The following is a 7338-nucleotide window of genomic DNA, read 5'->3' as shown; positions in this document are numbered from 1 at the left end:
TAGCCATTAGTCCAACAGTAAGTTAGAAATGACCTTCAGAAGAGTGAAGTGGGGAGGGGAAGGCAGAAGTTAACTACCTTTTGGACGCGGCTGTGGATATCAAGGGTTTTCTTCTTGAGCTTGCATTTTTTATTTATACCACTGCCCTGTGGTTAGACCCTCTTCTGCCAGTCTTTAGTGTACACACTGCTTTTCCTCTGTTCCTAGGTGTTGAAAGTAACCTTCAGGATGACAGAAAAGCTTCCTTCAATCCAATGCTACAAAAGTAGCAAACATTGTCCAACATTTACCATGTTCCCTGCATACTGTGAGGGAGGGGAAATTTCTTAAGTAAAATAAATAAAAATTTCCCTGAATAGAAGTAGGCTCCAAACTTCTGATCAAACACTAACAGCTCCCAATATTGCCATCCACTTTTGAATCATGTTGTTAGAAAGTGTTACCTTATATCAAGCCAGCATCTCTTAATGCAACTTATACCTGCTGCTCCTAGTATTGTTCCTTACCAAGTGTGTTGCCCATATCTTCAAATATTCAGTTTTACTTTTTACCCCTTCAGTTCTTCCTTTATGGCTTCCAGGTCATTTCAGCAAGTTGACTCCATGGCACTGCTCACACTCCAATTTGTCTAAGTCCCTTTAAAATGAGACCCAGAAACTAGATTGTGGACTATGAGGGATTTTATCATATTACCACTGTCCAAACATCAAGCACATTAGCTCTTCTCTCTATGCCATCCTCATTACCCATTACCACAAGGACAGGCGGCAGCTGTCCAATAAGCATTAATTGGTTGTGATAAAATGTTGTGGCAAGGAAATACATGACAAATCTGTTCAGCCAGTCCTTACAGCTAAGTTTACAAAACTGTAGACTCAAGTAACTTCAAATTGAATTTGTATTTGCTCCACAAAAGCCTACTTAGATCACTCAAACAGAAGAGCTTCTTGTACCTCACTGCCCTGAGCTAGGGGAGCTGACCAGGGGTTTGTATGCAATGGTTTTAAACCTAGAGGTGTAAACTATCACGGATTATAATGGACCATCTGTGTCAGTTCAGAATAAAGTAATCCAGGAAATCCCTTCCCAACTTCATATTCTAAGTACTTGAATGTACACTGGAGATGCAATTTGAGCTTTTTATTTTTTTCCCACATTTTCTAATTATGTTTTTATTTGAAGTAGAGAACTAGGTCACACTAGAGGAACTCGAGTTATAAAAGTCAGAGATAGAGTTTCAGCATTATAAAAATGCCTAAGGAGGGCCAGCCGAGTGGCACGTTGGTTAGGAGTTGGCTTGGGACGCCAGCTCTGAGCAGCGGGGTCCCAGTTCAAATCCCACATATGAGGGCCAGTGACGCTGCGCCCTCTACAGCTAAGATGGTGAACCACAGCTCAACCTGAAGCTGGGCTGCGGTGAGTCACTGGCAATGGCACAGGCTGCAGTGGGGCTGGCCAGCAGTTGTCTTGTGCTTTCGTGAGCTGCTGTGAGCCGCCATGAGCGACCGTCCAATGGCTGGCGAGCGACCGCCTCACCCAGGAAGAGTGCAATGATAATATCAACATAGGCCAGTGATGCGACATCCTCCACAACTAGTCTGAAGAACAAAAGGACAGCAACTTGTCTGTTCCCCTTCCCCAATTCCCCAACGCTGTTCCCTTCCCCGAATTCCCAAATAAAATCTTAAAAAAAAAAAAGCCTAAGAAGGCTATCTCTTCTATAGTCAGATAAGAAGTATTTCAAGAGAGGATAACTGTTTATATAATCATTAATATATTATACATATGTTATACAAAGATATATATTACTATCGACATCATATAATGTCTAAAAGTGATCACTACGCCAATAGATTATTAAATGATAACTGTGCCAATAGTAGGTTAAAATGAACTGAGAAACTCTTTAGCAGAATGTGATTCTTTCTTCACACAACTGTGGGGATATTGGCTTGGATACATGGACAACCAAGCAACTCCCAAAAATGGGCATCTATAAGGTCTAATACGCTGAGGCCTTTCTTCCACCTCCCAAAGGTAGATAAACCAGATATGGCAGCCACACTTGGTCTCAGTAATTTGGCCATTTTGAAACTGGATTCCCTTCCAACATACACTCCTTTCCTGCCATCTCATGTCCAAGTAAAATGTCATCAACTACAAATTACCATGGACAGGCTCTCACTGTGGAATCAGAGGCCTGTGTGGGTCACTCAGAGAAGACATCTTACAAAAGGGTTGTATAAAAAGAAGTGTAGATATATAGAGAGAAGGGTCAGACATGTTGTATTTCTATAGACAAAATCATTAAACAGAAACACAAAAGAATTTGTTTAATAATAAAGTGGCCTTTTGAGGTTTGAAGTTTTATTATTTTTAGAAAAAAGAGAAAATTTACAAGATGCAAAGGTCTCACACAATACATTATCATTGATGATTGTTCTCTTTACACCTGAACATGGGTCCTGGTTTGGCCAGTGTTGGAAAGAACATGGACAGCATGAATGCATTTGAGACCCATCATGGACACGCAGAAATAAACCACAGTGTAAAAGGAGAAGTCGATGACAAATGATGTTGGGCCAGCCTGTTCCAAAAGCAAGCCAACACATCGTAGGAACCAACAATGCCTTCCTGAGGAGGACGCGCAGGTGTATGCCCTGCTGCCATGTGCAGGGGCACATCCCCTGCACTGGCAGCACTTGCTTCCTCTATTAGATCATAGCAACAACAAAATGGTAACATTCCTTTGGTGTTTTTTTGCATGACTCTTCAGGTTCCCAATTTCTTATTTCTGCCTTCCTTTTCATGATTCAGTTCCAAATTCTTAAAGCAGGGTACATGCTTAGCAACTTTCATGAATTTTTCAGGATCCAATTGTGCCCAATGATAATGCACTAAAAAGGACAAAGATAAGATATATTACTCAAAAAGGTCCCAAAAATTTCCTTCAAATCCTATTAAAAATATGACCAAGCATAACAAACTAGCTAAAGAAACCACCCTTTTTCAATTCATACAATGCCAATAGCATGACAGTGTTTCACTTTACTGTGAAAAATCTTCCATGTTGTCATGTGTTAATTCAAATGCCCTCTCAAAACATTTCCAATTATTAGAAATTTATTCTTAAAACTCAAAAAGACACCAAACCAAATTAAACAATGCACTTCTAAATGGCCTCTGCAGGAAAGGGATGTTACAAGGAAAATTAGAAAACATTTCAAAGTGAACGAAAATGAAAATACAATATAGAAAAACTGTAATATTCGCCTTAGGCAGTGCTTACAGGGAAATCACAGCATTAGATGCTGATATTATAAAAGAAGAAAACTGTAAAATCAATAATCTGAGTTTTCACCTTAAGGAACTAAAAGAATAAAAGCAAAACAAACCCAAAACAAACAAGTAGGGGAAAAATAAAGACAAGAACAGAAAAAAATGAAATTACAAACAGAAAAACAGAACAGAAAATAAATAAAAAGATCAAGAAGACTGATAAACTTACCAAGAAAAAAGAAGACACAAGTTATAAATATCAGGAATCAAAGAGGCAATGTAAGGACAAATTTTACAGATATTAAAAGGACAAAAAGGGTGTATCACAAACAACTTTATACCCATAAATTAGACAACATAGATGGGCAAATTCCTTGAAAAAAGATACAAGGCCTCATTTCCAAATCCTTTTAACAATAATGAAGGCAGGGGTGGGGGGGGGCGGAGACTAAAGAAAGCATAGGGATTGGGAATAAACAAAATGCTTGTTCTTGGGATATTGTCAATACTGCTCAAAGGATGATAGATTTTTCAGTATAAAATGTCCAAGTGTCTCGAGTTTCCCTCTGTAATTCCAAGGTTACTACAAAAACCAGTGGGTCTTGCCAAGATTTGTGAGGCAAGCATATGTCATCTGAGAGTTTAAATCCCAAATTTAAAGCAGTTTCTATTCCCTCAGATATAAATTCTAATTGAAGTTCCTGGTAGTTCCAGTCAAGACATCAGAGTAGGTAAACACTGTGCTCACCTCCTCTCAGGACAACATCAAAATTACAATGAAATTACAGAACAACCATCATTGAGAATCGCTTGAAGAATAGCTGAACTGAAGTCCTATAACTAAGGATATATAAGAGAAGCCATGTCAATACTGGTAGGAGGGGCAGAGACATGGAATGAGCTGGCCCCACACCCACATACGGTAGTTAAAAATTAGAAGGGATATCTCATCTGCAGAGGTGCCCCCTAAGGAGTGAAGGGTTCCAGGCCCATACCAAAGGCTCCCAAGCCCAAGGTTCCAGTGCCAGGAAGAGAAATCCCTAAAACTTCTGGCTGTGAAAACCAGCAGATTGTGGCTGAGTGAGGTAGAGGGTTGCTGGAATCCCAGGAGTTCCTCTTAAAGGGCCTGAGCATGGACTCACTTGCAATATGGACTCACTTGCTCCGAGGTCCAATGCTGGGGCAGGAGCTCGAAAAGTGCCAAGGAAATAAGTAGAGAAGCTGAATTATCTGGCTTTAGGGCAAGAGCTGGGAGAGGAGCGGGGTGGGTAGCTGGCAGGCACCATTGTTCAGTGTTTGAGCCCTCCCCTTACGGAGCTGGTAGGTGGGCCCCATTGTTCTGCTACTGACACTCCCCCCACCCAGCCTGCAGGTGGGGGTGGGCACCAAGTCTGAGTCTCCATCAACCTAGCTAACACTGTTTGCCCCTCCCTGGTGATTCCCTGAGACCCCACCCCACCAACCTTTGTTCCTGCCCAAGCCTCTTCCAGCAGCTTTTCCAGACAAACAACCTATCTCAGCTTATGTTGCAGACTTTTCAAAACTTTGTCAAAGGTTCACAACCATTCCCCTGCAAAAAAAGCAGCATGCTTCTCAGTGTGCTCCATACCTCTTGCTAAGTGGCCCCAAGCCTGGCACTATTGGTAGCCAACCTGTTTGCAGCTTAACCTCTTCTAGGCACCTCCATGCCCACCACAAGTCGCAACCATCTGCAGATCACTTTGTAGCTCCTACCAGGTAGCCCCAGGCTGGGGCAGGCAGTGGCTAGCTTTGGCCTCCACCAGAGCTCCTCCTAAGAGGTCCTACAACCAACACACCAGAAGGTCGGCTTCAGATCACACCAGAAATACCACCCAACCACCTCCACAAACAACACACCCAAAAGGCAGACTCGACAGGCACCAGATCGCAACTAAAGCAAATCCTACTCTGTGGCGTCAACTCCTGCACAAGAGCTCCTCCACTGTAGTCATGGCCAATCCTCACAGCCAATCAGTCTGAGAGTCAATCCCTCCCAACAGCAATCAAGGCTCAACTACAACAAAAGGGCACACACAACCCAAACAAGGGACATGCCTGGAACACCCAGCTTAGGTGACAAGGGAGACTGCATCACTGGGCCTCACAGGATACCTACTATATAAGGTCACTCTACCAAGACTGGGAGATGTAACAGATCTATGTACATAATAAACAGAAACAAACACATGGAGGTAGCCAAAATAAGGAGACAAAGAAACAGGTCCCAGATGAAAGAACAGGATAAAACTCTAGAAAAAGAAATAAACAAAATGGAGACAAGTAATCTACCAGATACAGAGTTCAAAACATTGGTTATAAGGATGCTCAATGAACTTAGGGGAAGAGTAGATGAACTCAGTGAGAATTACAGCAAAGAGGAAACATAAAAATGGAGATAGAAAACATAAAAATAATTATTCAGAAATGAAGGCTATAATAACAGAAATGAAGAATACATTAGAGGGAATCAACAGTAGATTAGATAAAGCACAGGATCAAATCTGAGATTTGGAAGACAAGGTTGCAGAAAACACCCAGTCAGAACAGCAAACAGAAAAAAGAATCCTAAAACATGAGGTGAGTTTAAGGGGCCTCTGGGAAAACATCAAGAGTACCCACATTTGCATCATAGGGGTACCAGGAGAAGAGAGAGAGCAAGGAACTGAAAACCTATTTGAAGAAATAATGATGGTAAACTTCCCTAACTTGGTAAAGGAAAGAGACATACAAGGCCAGGAAATGCAGAGAATCCCAAACAGGCCAACACCAAAAAGGCCAACACCAAGGCACGTTATAATTAAAATTTCAAGACAGTTAAGACAAAGGGAATTTTAAAAGGAGTAAGAGAAAAGCAGTTAGTTATTAACAAGGGAGCTCCAGTAATACTGTCAGCTGATTTTTCAACAGAAACTTTGCAAACCAGATGGGATTAGCAGGAAATATTGAAAGTGATGAATTGCAAGGACCTACAACCAAGATTACTCTGCCCAGCAAAGCTGTCATTTAGAATCAAAGGAGAAATAAAGAGCTTCCCAGACAAGAGAAAGATAAAGGAGTTTATCACCATCAAACCAGCATTACAAGGAATGTCAAAGGAACAAAAAAAAGGAGGAGGAGGAGACTAGGTAACTATTGGGTTGTCAGAAATGTCATGACTTATTTTTTCTGTTTTTCGTTGCAAAAATGCGTCATGACTTTTCCGACAACTCAATACATACCTATCAATAATTACTTTAAATGTAAATGGATTAAATGCTCCAAACAAAAGCCAAATGGATAAAAGATAAAGAAGATGTAGTACATATCTATAAGGGACTATTAATCAGCCATAAAAAAGAGAATGAAATCTTACCATTTACAACAACATGGATAAACCCAGAGGGTATGCTGTTAAGTGAAATAAGTCAGAAAAGGACAAATACCATATAATTTCATTTATATGTGGATTCTAAAAAACAACATAAACAAAACAGAAACAAATTCATCGATACAGAGAACAAACTGATGGTTGCCAGATGGCAGGGACGATGGGGGACTGGGTGAAAAAGGGGAAGGAATTAAGAAATACAAATTGACAGTTACAAAAGTCATGGGGATGCAAAGTAAAGCATATGGAATATAGTCAATATTGTAATAACTATACATGGTGTCAGATAGGTGCAAGACTTATCAGGGAATCACTTCAAAAATTATGTAAGTGTCTAACCCTATGCTATACACCTGAAACTAATATAATTTTGAATGTCAACTGTAATCAAAAGATGCTTTTAAATTTAAATTTTTAAATAATAAAGGAACAAAATTAAAAAAAGAAAAACAACCCATTTGCTCCTATATTTTAATTAAGATGTTTACCCAAACTTAAGATCTTGAGGTCTATTAATACCTTTCTCCTACGTGCAATACTAATATCTGAAATCCAGAAATTGGTTTTCATATTGACCTTTGGGAATTCCATCTTCTTGGTATAAATAAAACCCTTTGTTTTTGAACTCAAAATGAGCTTTGGGATTCTGCTTGAATATATTCTTCTTTTAC

The 7338-nt window shown here is 40.1% G+C and overlaps 1 protein-coding gene across 1 annotated transcript in view; it reads right to left on the bottom strand.

The window, feature by feature from the left end:
* Nucleotides 1–2350: 2350 nt before the first annotated feature.
* Nucleotides 2351–7338, bottom strand: part of DTD1 (D-aminoacyl-tRNA deacylase 1) — a 191919-nt gene continuing 186931 nt past the window's right edge. Inside the window, exon 6 of the mRNA XM_019653101.1 lies at nucleotides 2351–2897. The gene's annotated coding sequence lies outside the window, so the exon portion shown is untranslated. The remainder of the gene's footprint in view (nucleotides 2898–7338) is intronic.

This window comes from Hipposideros armiger, unplaced genomic scaffold, assembly GCF_001890085.2.
Source record: "Hipposideros armiger isolate ML-2016 unplaced genomic scaffold, ASM189008v1 scaffold_195, whole genome shotgun sequence".
Taxonomy (NCBI): Eukaryota; Metazoa; Chordata; class Mammalia; order Chiroptera; family Hipposideridae; genus Hipposideros; species Hipposideros armiger.
The sequence above is the reverse complement of the archived record's forward strand: the minus strand, read 5'-3'. Positions and strand labels throughout refer to the sequence as shown.